Source organism: Pteropus vampyrus, unplaced genomic scaffold (genome assembly GCF_000151845.1).
Source record: "Pteropus vampyrus isolate Shadow unplaced genomic scaffold, Pvam_2.0 Scaffold128, whole genome shotgun sequence".
In the NCBI taxonomy this organism is placed as follows: Eukaryota; Metazoa; Chordata; class Mammalia; order Chiroptera; family Pteropodidae; genus Pteropus; species Pteropus vampyrus.
The window spans coordinates 4,076,395-4,088,885 of record NW_011888909.1 but is presented as its reverse complement, the minus strand read 5'-3'; the positions used below and the strand labels follow the sequence as shown (position 1 = coordinate 4,088,885).

General features: G+C 32.4%; 1 protein-coding gene and 1 pseudogene across 4 annotated transcripts in view; one reads left to right on the top strand and one right to left on the bottom strand.

Annotated features, from left to right (window-relative positions):
- The window catches only part of CALN1 (calneuron 1), a 537,511-nt gene that overhangs the window by 60,681 nt on the left and 464,339 nt on the right, over positions 1-12,491 (top strand). The window lies entirely within an intron of this gene.
- On the bottom strand, positions 1,529-1,647 carry LOC111744153 (annotated as a pseudogene).

Genomic DNA, 12,491 nt, shown 5'->3' with positions numbered 1-12,491 from the left:
GTTATATTCACACTCTCTACCCTCAGTCTCAGTCCCCGTGAGTGTTTCTGTAGCATTTGCTCAGATTACTCTGGGCTCCATAGTGCTTGGGTCTTGGAGGATATGGGGGGAGGGGCCCTCTGTGTTGGGGGATGGGAGCAGCGTCTCAGCCTGTTGTTTTGCAGCCATGGCTGGTAATAATCAACTGTTGTTTCCCTGCTTCTCCGCTGTCCCCACTTCTCTGCTTTCTGCCCTAATCCCTAGGCACTGTCACCTGCCATGACAGCTCTCCCAGGCAGTGTTGTTCAGGGAAACTGCCGCACCTTCTTCCCTCCCCATCCTCCTTCAGGGAGCTCCAGCTACTAGAGGCAACTTCTTTATTTCTCTTAGTCTACCGCCCAACTCCCGGAGTTCTGACCTGTAGCTCTTATGCGCAGATTACACGCTCAGATGTGCTGGTGTGTTGTTTAGGAATTTTTTGTTGAGTTTTAAATGTTCAGCTTATTGTTGTTTGAAGGGGAGAGATCTGGGGACGTCTCTCACTCTGCCATATTTCTATTGATTTTGAGATTAATTCCATTACAGTCTTAGATTACTCCCTGCATGATTTCAATTACTTTAATTTTATTAAGGTTTGTTTTATTACCCAGAGTATAGTATAACTTTGTAACTGTTCCATATGGACTGGAACAAAGTATATATATTCTGTTCTTGGGTTTAGAGCTCTGTAAGTATAAATTAGATCCTGTTGGTTAATGGTATTATTCAGTTGTACATTTTTGCTGATTTTCTGCTTACTTGTCCTTTCAATTACTGAGAGAGGAGTGTCGAAGTCTAATAATAATTGGAGATTTGTCTACTTCTCTTTTTCACTTCTGTCAGTTCTTGCTTTGCATATTTTGAAGCTCTTTTGTTGTGTGCACACACAATTAAGATAACTATCCTTCTTAGTGAATTCATCCATTCATCAATATACAGTGTACCTCTTTTGCTTGGTAAGATTTTTGCTCAGAAGACTACTTTATCTGATATAAATATAGCAACTCTATCTTCCTCTTGATTAGTATTTACTTTGTGTAACTTTTTCCATTCTTTTACTTTTAACCCACCTATATCATTATATTTGAAGTGATATATCTGACGATCTCTGTTTTTTAATTGTGCTTAAACCATTTACCTTTAATATAATTATTAACATACTTGGATTTATGTCTGAAACCTATTGTTTCTGATTTGTTTATATCCTATTTTTCATTCCTCTATTCTTCCTTTCTTCTTGTGGGTTATTTAAACATCTATTTAGCATTACATTTTAATTTATTATTGTTATTGACTATATTTCTTTGCTAATATTTCTACGTTTGCTCTAGGAACTACAATATGCATACTTTTTACAATTTAACTAAAATCCATATTTTAAAAATTTGTTTATTAAAATTTATTTTATTTTATTTTTTTATTTTTTAGGCAAGGCAACCCTTGGTTGACCTCACAGATTGCAAGGACATTGTCAGCTTACAATCCCTTATTATTATTTTTTTATTTTTTATGCCTATAGCACCTGGTCTTCCTAGGTGGTCTCCCATCCAAGTACTAACCAGGCCCGACCCTGCTTAGCTTCCAAGATCAGATAGGATCGGCCTTGTTCAAGGTGTCATGGCCATAGACGAAATTTAATTTATTGACATAAAAATTACATAGCATGAAATTCATTAAATTCATGTATTTTAAAGTATATTACTGAGTGGTTGATAGTATATTTATAATGCTGTACAACCATCACAACTACCAAATTTCAGAACATTTTTAGGACCTCAAAGAGAAATCCCATATCTCTCACTTTCTCTTCTCCCCATCCCATTGCAACCACTCATCTGCATTTTGTCTCTCCAGATTTGCCTATTCTGGACATTTCTTACAAATTGAATCATATCATATGTGGCCTTTTGTGTCTGACTTCTTTCACTTAACATAATGTTTTCAGATTCAGCTATGTTGTAGCATACATTAGTACTTCATTCCTTTATTTGGCAGAATAATATTTCATTATATGGATATACTATATTTTGTTTATTTATCACTTGATGGACATTTTGAAAATTTTCCAATTTTTAGCTGTTATGAATAATGCTGCTAGAAACAGTAATGTACAATTATTTTGTGTGAACATATGTTTTTAATTCTTTTTGTATATTTTAGGAGTAGAATTCTAGGTTCAATAGTAATTGTATGTTTAATTTTTTGAGGTACCACCAAGCTATTTTCCAAAATGACTACATGACTTTACATTCTCACCAGTAATACATAAAATTTATAATGTCTCCACATTCTTCCCAACACTCGTTAATATTATTATTATTGTCATCCTAGTGGGTTTTGATTTTATTGTGGTTTTGATTTGCATTTCTCTAGAAACTAATAATATTGAGCATCTTTTCATATGCTTATTGACCATTTGTATATATTTTTGGAGAATATTTAAATCTTTTGTCCTTTCAAATGGATTATTTGTTTTTTTCTTGTTATTGAGTTGAAAGGGTTCTTTATATTCTAGATATTAGACCATTATCAGATATATAATGTGCAAATATTTTCTCTCATTCTGTGAGTTGTCTTTTCACTATCTTGATAGGGTCTTTTGATTCAAAAAAGTTTCTAATTTTGATAAAGTTCAATTAATTTTTTTCTTTGGTTGTTTGTGCTCTCTGTGTCCTATTTAAGAAGCTCTTATGTAACCCAAGATAATAAAAATTTACACCTGTTTCTTCTTAAGAGTTTTAGAGTTTTAGTTTTTACATTTAGGTCTTTGATCCATTTTGAGTTAATTTTTATATATGATATGAGGTAGGGGTTCAAATTTGTCCTTTGGCTTTATGAATAACCACTTGTTCAGGACCTTTTGTCGAAAAGACTGTTCTTTCTGTGGTTAAAAATCAATTAACTGTTAATGTAAGGGTTTATTTCTGGGCTCTCAATTCTATTCCATTGTTATAATTTTTTAAAATTCTTATGTCAGTACCACACTATTTTGATAACTGTAGCTGTGTAGTAAGATTTCAAATAACAAGATTGGCTCTTCAGGGTCCCTTGAAATTCCATATGAATTTTAGAATTAGTGTGTCCATTTTTGCAAAAAAGACAGTTGGAATTTTGATATAGATTTCAAATTTGGATATTATTGTACTTTAGCTCTTTAGACATAGCTTCTGTTAGCTCTTCGAACATTTTCAAAATAGCCGTTATAAAGTCTATGTCTAGTATGTTCAACATCTGGACTTCCTCAAGGAAAATTCCTATTGATTGTCTTTTTTCTCTGTGGAGAAATGAACCATACTTTCTTGTTTCTTTGTATGCCCTGTAATTTTTTGTTGCATGCTAGACATTTTGACTACTATAATGAGATAATTCTGGAAATGAGATCATCTTCCTCTCCCCAGTATTTGTTGTTGCTGTTTGTTTTAGTTGTTTGTTTGTTTATTGGCTTCTCTGAACTAATATTAAAAATCTGCATTTTTGGTCATGTGTTGCCATTGAAATCTCTGTTCTGTTAATTTAGTAGTCAGCTATTGAACAGAGATTTCCTTAAATTCTTGAAACCAAAATATCTCCCAATCTTTGCAGATGGACTACGTGTGTATGTTGGGGCATGCCTTCACCAATCAGTTAGGAAGTTGATGACTCTGGCATAGTTTTCACTTTGTACTTGTATAGAGCTTAAAGGTCAGCCAGAGATGAGTACCTAAGGCCTTCTCAGGTCTTTCCTGAGCATACTTACAGCCATGGGAATGCATATTGCTTCCTAAATCCCCAGGAATATATTAGAGCTTTTCAAAATTCTTTTCTCCCAAAGTGTTTCATCTCAGGCTTTTCACTTAAACTTCTGGTTAGTCTATTGTTTACCCCAATTGTTATCCATCGTCTCAGGCAGCAGTGACTAAATCATTTGCCTGTAAATGTTTTCAGCTAATGACATTGTGTAGTGGCTTTCACACTGGGTGAATTCCATGTTAGGTGAGATAAAGTCAAGGCTTTTGAGCCTCTAGATCAAAACAGAATAATTACAATTCTTCATGAATGTGGTTCATTTTGCTTCTGTGGTACGAATACTGGCAATGTGCACTGTCATTTTTAAGGCTACTAGTGATCTGAGGAGCAGGAACTAGCTTAAGTGGACATGCCACCAAGCTTATTGTTTTTACCAAAATTCAGCCATTGGTTCCTGGGTTTTTGCAAGCTTTGGCTAGTTTCTAGACTTCCAAAAAAAGTTAATTCTGACTTTTTATTTTGCCATTTTTAAAATTACTTTTAGGGAGGCTCAGAATTTTAGAGTTCCCTATTCTCTCATTCTCACTGACGTCACTACCTATCTTATGTAGAAATCTTACTACCACAGGTCCCTTTATTCCCTCCTTTTATGTTGTCATTATCTTATATTTTACTCCTACATACATTGGAAACTCCAAAAAATAATATTATAATTTTTACTTTAATCTATTAAGCCTATTTCAACAGAGGAATAGTCAGTCCTTCATTCCCAATGTTCCTAGTTTCCTTTTTGTATCATTTACCTTCTGTCTAAAGACTTTCTTTTAACAATTTTTTAAGAGCAATTCTGCTGGCAAGAAATTCTCTTTGTTTTCTTGTATTTGCGAATGTCATTATTTCACCTTCATTTCTGAATTATATTTTTGCTGTATATAGAATTCTTGGTTAACAGTTCTATTCTTTCATTACTTTAATAGTATTGCTATATTTCCTTCTGGCCTTTCGGATTTCTCATGAGAAATCCACAGTTATATGAATCATCATTCTCCAATAAAAAATACACCATTTTCCTCTGATTTCAAGATTTTTTTCTTTGTCTTAGTTCTCATCTGTTTATGAAGTGTCTTGGCATGAACTTCTTTGAATGTATCTTTTATAGTTCTCTGATCTCCTTGTATCTGTAGGTTTATATCTTTTGCCAAATTTAAGACAGTTTTAGCCATCACGTCTTTAAATACTTTTTTTTTTTTTTGTACCACATTATTTTTCTTCTCCTTTGGGACTCTGATAATATGAATTATTATACCTTTTGATAATTTTCTACAGGTCCCTTAGGCTCTGTCACTTTTTCAAGACTTTTTTTTCTCTGTGTTGTTCAGATTGCATGACTTTTATGGATCTTTCTTCAAGTTCTCTGGCTCTTTCCTTTATTATCTCATGTGGAGCTCATCAAATGTTTTCATTTTGCTTACTGTATTTTTAGGTTTTAAAATTTTCATTTTTATCTTATATTTCTTTGTTGAGACCTCTTAAATTTTCATTCTTTTTAATAGTGGTCACCCTTACTTCTTGGAGCATTTTATGATAACTGCTTTATAGTATTTGTCAGCTAATTTCAATGTCCACATTCTCATGAAATTGACATGTGTTGGTTATCTCTTTCCAAGCAAATTTAGATTTTTCTGGTTCTTTGTATTTTGAGAATTTAGGATTGTATCCAAGACATTTAGAATATTTAGTTATGTGACTCAGGGTTGTTTACACATGATAGACAATATTATTTTGTGTGTGTGTGTGTGTGTGTTAGGCGGTCAGCCTGGTTGGGTTCAGGCCTCAAGTTCCAACCAGTGTTATGTTGGTTGCAGTTCCAATTAATTTCAGTTAAGTCTTCAAAGGCTTTGCATTGCTATTCAGATTTGTTCTGTGTGTGTGACATCAGTGGCTAGTTTGGCACCTGGGCTATTGTCTAACACATTGTTCAGTTCTCAAAGTATACATATGCTCATTAAGATAAGATCGATCTGCTCATGTGGAGTTAAGCTCAGAAATTTATAAACAACTAGAAGTAGACTTTTATCACACTTTTCCCTATCTAGGAATTTGTCAGCACTTTTCATTTCCCTGGAACTCTCCATTTGGGCCCTCTAGCTAGGAAGCTAAAACTTTAGTTGCCTCAAATTACTGCACCCTTTATGCAACTGCACTTATGCCAGGGACAAGCAGAGGAAGGACAGATAGAGACAAGAAGCACTGCAGGTCTTTCTCACCCTTTAGGATCATATATTATCTGATTGTGCAGGATGGTCCTCCTTTCTCAAAGTTTTAGGCTTCTGGTGGCTGTCATTGTCACTATTGCTTTTGCTTCTAAAGATTGTTTAGGGGCTAAGATGCAAGAGAATAGAGAAAAGTTTGAAGAAAAGGTTGATGGAGAATTTTTATACTCTATCTGAGACATAGGCAACCACATTCTCATTCGAGACAAAACTTGAGGCATCTCCTGGAGCTTTTTCTGCTGTACTAATTCTCACTTTCGAATTTCAGATTGCATTTCATTCAGGCCTGGAAATACCAGAAGAAAAAAATGATAAACTCATCACCAGTTGATAGCCCTTTGAATTCTCATATTTTTCCCCAACCAGCCTGTTAGTATTTATTTTTAGAGTCCTTAAATAGCTGCTCCATGCATTTTCCCATGGTTTTAGATGGCATTCAGTGGGAGACATACTTAGACTTTTACTTAGACGTGAAAGCCTAGTCAATTGATTTTTCAACAAGAGTACAAAGACAATTCAGTGGAGAAAGAATAGCTGTGTCAACAAAACTTGTTGAAACACCTGGATCTCAAAATGTAACACACCCATTCATCCATCCATCCATCTGTACATCTTATGATATAAAAAACAAACTCATAATGAATCATAGGCTTGAATGTAAAGCATAAGATTATAAAACTTCTAGGCAAAACCGTAAGAGAAAATCTTTGTGACTTTGGGTTAACAAGTATCTTAAAAGTATATCCCCAAAAATATTATCTGTAAAATTTTATTAATTTAATAAACTAGACTCATCTAAATTAAGAACTTTCCCTTTGAAAGATAATGTTAAGAAAATGAAAAGACAAACCTCAGAGTGAAAATACCTGTAAATTACATATCTTATAAAGGACTTGTATCCAAAACAAACAAAGAGCTCTCCAAATTCAATAAAAAATAACTCAATATAAAAATGGGTTAAAGATAAGAACAGATAAATCGCTAAATAAGATATACATATGATAAATAAGCACCTGAGAAGATATTCAACATCATCATCAGGGAAATGCAACTGAAAAATAAAATGAGATGAAATTACATACCTAGTAAAATGTCTAAAATTAAAATGACTAGCTATAGCAAGTGATGGTGAGAAAGTAGAGCCACTGGAATGCTCATACACTGCTGGTGAAAATGTAAAATGGTACAACCACTTTGCATAACAATTCAGCAGCTTTTCAAACAGTTAAACACATCTTAATACATTAATGTAGTCTTAACACATCTGTCATATGACCTGCCATTCCACCTCTAGAGATTGAGCCACTGTAATGAAAGAATAAGTTCATACAAAGACTCAAACATGACTGCTCATTGCAACTTTATTTGTAATAGAAAAAAACTAGAAAGAACATAAATGTCCATCAATAGTTTAGTAGATTAATAAATTAAGATATATTTATACAATGTAATACTACTCAGCAAACTATTGCTACTTACAAAAATATGGATAACTATCAAAATAATTATACTGAGGTAAAGAAGCCATATAAAAGTACATACAGTATAATTCTATTTCTATAAAATTCTAGAAAATAGAAACTATAATGATTTTTATGGATAAGGAGAGAAGATTTGGGAAGTGGGAGGAAGAGATTAAAAAGAGATGAGGAAACTTTAGAGGACAGTGGATAAATTTATCATCTTGATTGTTGTGATGTTTTCACACATATTATAAACTTATCAAATTGTGTACTTTATATGCAGTTTATTATATGTCAATTATACCTCAATAAGCCTGTTTTAAAAGTAGTTTTCAAATCATTTTCTATGATGGTGAAATCAGCAGAAATTCCCCTAGTTCTTTGGCTTATGGTTAAATTGCTATTTTCTGCTTTGTGTTTGTATTCATAAGTTCATTAACGGTGATTTGGAAGGAAATGTATCAATCATTTTCAGTCTACCTCCATATTATCTGATTATTTTCTAGCTATTATTTTTATTACTTCATTCATCCTATGTTCCCATTTTGATTGTTTATTCTTATAACTTCTTGAACTGAATGTTCAGTAAATTTATTTTCATTCATTGTGTTAAATTGTGTCTTTACGTATGTGAACCTATTGGTACAGACAAATACACAGAAAGAAGCCAAATGAATCCCCTCTTCAGATAAAGCCACTATTAATATTTCTGCTATTGTTCTTCCTGACATCTCTTTGTGCATGTATACCTTTTGTGTGTATGGGTGTATGTGCATGTGTGTGTGTATGTAGAAAAGAGCACAAATCATAAGCATACAGACTACCACAAGCTGAACACACCCATGTAACTAGCGCCCTGCGAGTATCCCAGAAGCCATCTTCGTATCCACTTCCAGTCAAAGTACACTCCCTACAAACCCAAGGATAGCTACTGTCTTGACTTCTAATGACATAGATTACTTATGTCGAATTTTAAATTTTATTAAAATATAATCATGAAGCATGTATCCTACTTTATCTTCTTTCACTTGATTATATTTGTGAGGTTCATCCATATGGTTTTAGGGGGTTGTCATTCATTATTATTGAAATACATTCTTTCTCCATTGTGTAAATATATCATAATTTATTTACCCATTTTATTGTTGATGGGCATTTGGGTGGTTTCCAGTTTGGGTTATTATGAATACTGCTGCTATAAATATTCTAGCGTATTCTTTTTGAGCATATAAATGTCTTTTTTATTGGTTATATACACAAGAGATACATTGCTGGGTCATATACATGTAATTTAGGTGCATATAACTTTTTAAAAAATGGTATGATACTAGACCAAGTATTTTGTAACTTGTAATCACTGAACAATAAGTCATAGGCATCATTCCATTTCAATTTATAATATTTATTATATGGATATACCATCCTTTAATCATTTAGTTCTTTATTGATAGGCACTTACTTTGATCCAAAATTTTCACGAAAATTAACAATACTATATTTCATATCTTTATTAACATCTTTGTTTAATTGACTGATTATCATTTTAGGATGAATGCTTAGAACTGGAATTTTTGCACCTAAGAGTAAGCCCATGTGCATTTAAATTTCGATACATATTTTCAGTTTCCTTCTTGAATTGAGGTATAATTTACATTTCACCAGCATTGACTGAGAGGAAATATTTTCCTATGTTTTCACTCACACTAGATTTTCTTTGTATTTTTAACTCTTGTCAATCTGATAGGATAAGAATAACCTCACATTTTTCTTTGGTATATTTATTTATTAATTAATTTAAACATGTACTTTTAAAAAATGTACTTCTCATTTGGTGTACTTTGCTAATTATTCTATTGTTATCTTTTTCTCATTGATTTATAGAAGTTTATGTATGCTCAGGAAAATAATTGAGTCTTATCTATGTTGCATATATTTAGTCCAGGTTTTTGTTTTCCTTTTTAATTTCATTGTACGTATTATGTTTGCTGTTGTTTTGGCACACATTTTTTTTGTTGTTACCATATTTTGTTTTCTGTTTTTTCTTCAATGCACCCAATCCTTGCTTTTATATTGTCTGGCTTTGCTTCATACTTTTTTGGGCAGGGGGGGGGGGGGGTGGGGGGGACACTATGTATTTATTCCTCTCCTAATTCTAAATAATTTCAAAAAATTTTAATAACAAAATACATTTTTAAAATAATAAGGTATAATATTATTCAAGAAAGTGAAGTTGTATTTTTAAATTCATTTATTTTTAAATTACAGTTGACATTCAATGTTATATTAGTGTACAATATACTGGTTACACATTTATATAACTTACAAAGTGTTCCTCTGATAAGTCTAGTACCCAACTGACATAGTTATAATATTATCGATTATATTCTCTATACTATAATTTACATCACTGTGACCATTTTGCAAATGCCAATTTGTACTTCTTAATTCCTTCACCTTTTTCACCCAGGCCCCCAAACCTCCTGCCATCTGGGAACCATCAGTTTGTTCTCTGTATCTGTGTATTTGTTTCTGTTTTGTTTGTTCATTTATTTTGTTTTTTAGTGTCCACATGTAAGTGAAATTATATGGTATTTGTCTTTCTCTGTCTGACTTATTTCACTTAGGATTATACTCACTAGGTCCATCCATGCTGCCACAAATGGCAGGATGTCATTTTTTTATGGCCCAGTAATATTCCATTGTGTGTGTGTGTATGATTTCCTTATCCAATCATCTATCAATGGACACTTAGATTGTTTTCATAACTTGGCTATTGTAAATAAAGCTGCAATAAACATAGAAGTGAGTATGTCTTTTTGAATTAGTGTTTTGGGTTTCTTCAGATAAATACCCAGAAGTGAGTTTGCTGGGTCATGTGGTAGTTCTATTTTTAATTTTTTGAGGAACCTCCATACTGCTTTCTATAATAGCTGCACCAATCAACTGTTCACAAGGGTTTCCTTTTCTCCACACCCTCATCAACAAACACTTGTTGTTTGTTGATTTATTGATGATAGCCATTATAATAGGTGTGAGATGACATCTCATTGTGGTTTCAATTTGCATTTTTCTGATGATTAGTGACACTGAGCATCTTTTCATAGGTCTATTGGCCATTTCTATATCCTCTTTGGAGAAATATCTATTCAGGCCCCCTGCTCATTTTTAATTGATTGTTTTTTGGATGTTAAGTTGTATGAGTTGTTTATACATTTTGTATATTAACCCCTTATACATCATTGGTGAATATCTTTTCCCATTTAGTAGCTTGTCTTTTCATTTGGTTGATGATTTCCTTTGCTGTGTAAAAGCTTTTTTGGTTTGATGTAGTCCAATTGGTTTATTTTTTCTATTGTTTCCTTTGCCTGAGGAGAAATATCCAAAAAAATATTACTAAGAATAATGTCAAAGAGTTTGCTGCCTATGTTTTCTTCTAGAAGTTTTATGGTTTCAGGACTTATATTTAAATCTTTAATTGTTTTTAAGTTTATTCTTGTATACAGTGTAAGAAAATGGTCCAGTTTCCTTTTTTGTGTATACATCTGTCCAGTTTTCCCAAAACCATTTACTAAACAGACTGTCTTTACCCGATTATATATTCTTGACTCCTTTGTCATAGATTATTGACCATATAAAGGAGGGATTACACCTGGGGTCTCTATTTTTATGCTAATACCATGCTGTTTTAATTGCTATTGCCTTGTAATATAGTTTGATATCATGTAGCATGATACCTCCAATTTTGTTCTTTTTTCTCAAGATTTCTTTGGCCATATGGCATCTTTTGTGGTTCCGTATAAATTTTAGGATTATTTGTTCTAGTTCTGTGAAGAATGCCATCGGTATTTTGATAATTTTCTAAGTCCAGGTCTTTTTACCTCTTTAGTTAAATTTATTCCTAGGTTTTATTCTTTTTGATGAAATTGTAAGTGAGATTGTTTTCTCAATTTCTCTTTATGATAGCTCATTATTGGTGTATAAATATGCAACCAACTTCTGAATATTTCTGTATCCTGCTAATTTACTGAATTCATTTATCAGTTCTACTAGCTTTTTGGTGGAATCCTTAGGGTTCTCTCTATGTATTATGTCATCTGGAAATAATGAATACTTTACTTCTTCTTTTTCAGTTTGTATACCTTTCATTTTCACTTCCAATACTGCGTTGAATAAAAGTGATGCAAATAAAAATCTTTGTCTTGTTCCTAATCTTAAGGAAAACAATTTTAGCCTTTCACCATTGGATATGATATTAGCTGTGGGTTTGTCACATATGGCATTTATTATGTTGAGGTATGTTCTCTCTATCTTTACTTGGTTGAGAGTTTTTTTTTAATCATAAATGGGTGCTGAATTTTGTCAAATGCTTTTTCTACATTTATTGATATGATCATATGATTTTTATCTTTCATTTTGTGTATGCGGTGTATCACATTAGTTGGTTTTGTTTGTTTTTCTTTTTCTCATTCATTTAGGTGTAAGGTTAGATCATTTATTTACAATTTTTCTTATTTCTTAAGCCTGTATTGCTATGAGTTTCTCTCTTAACACTTCTTTGGCCATATTCCATAGGTTTTGGGTTATTGTGTTTTCATTTTCATTTGTCTCAATATATCTTTTGATTTTTTTCTTGATCTCGTTGTTAACTCATTCATTGTTTAGTAGCATGTTATTGGCCTCTATGTGTTTGTGTGTTTTTCAAATTTTTTTTGTAATTGACTTCTAGTTTTATACCATTGTAATCAGATAAGATGCTTGATATGATTTCAATCTTCTTAAATTTATTGCAACTTATTTTGTGGCCTAACATGTGCTATGCTGGAAAATGTTCCATGTACTCCTGAAAAGAATGTATATTCTGTTGCTTTGGGGTAAAATATCCTAAAAATATCAATTAATTCCATCTGGTTCAATGTATCATAAAGGTCACTGTTTCCATGTTCCGATTCTGACTGATGATCTATCCATTGATGTCAATGATTGGTTTAATTCCTCTAATGTGACTGTATAC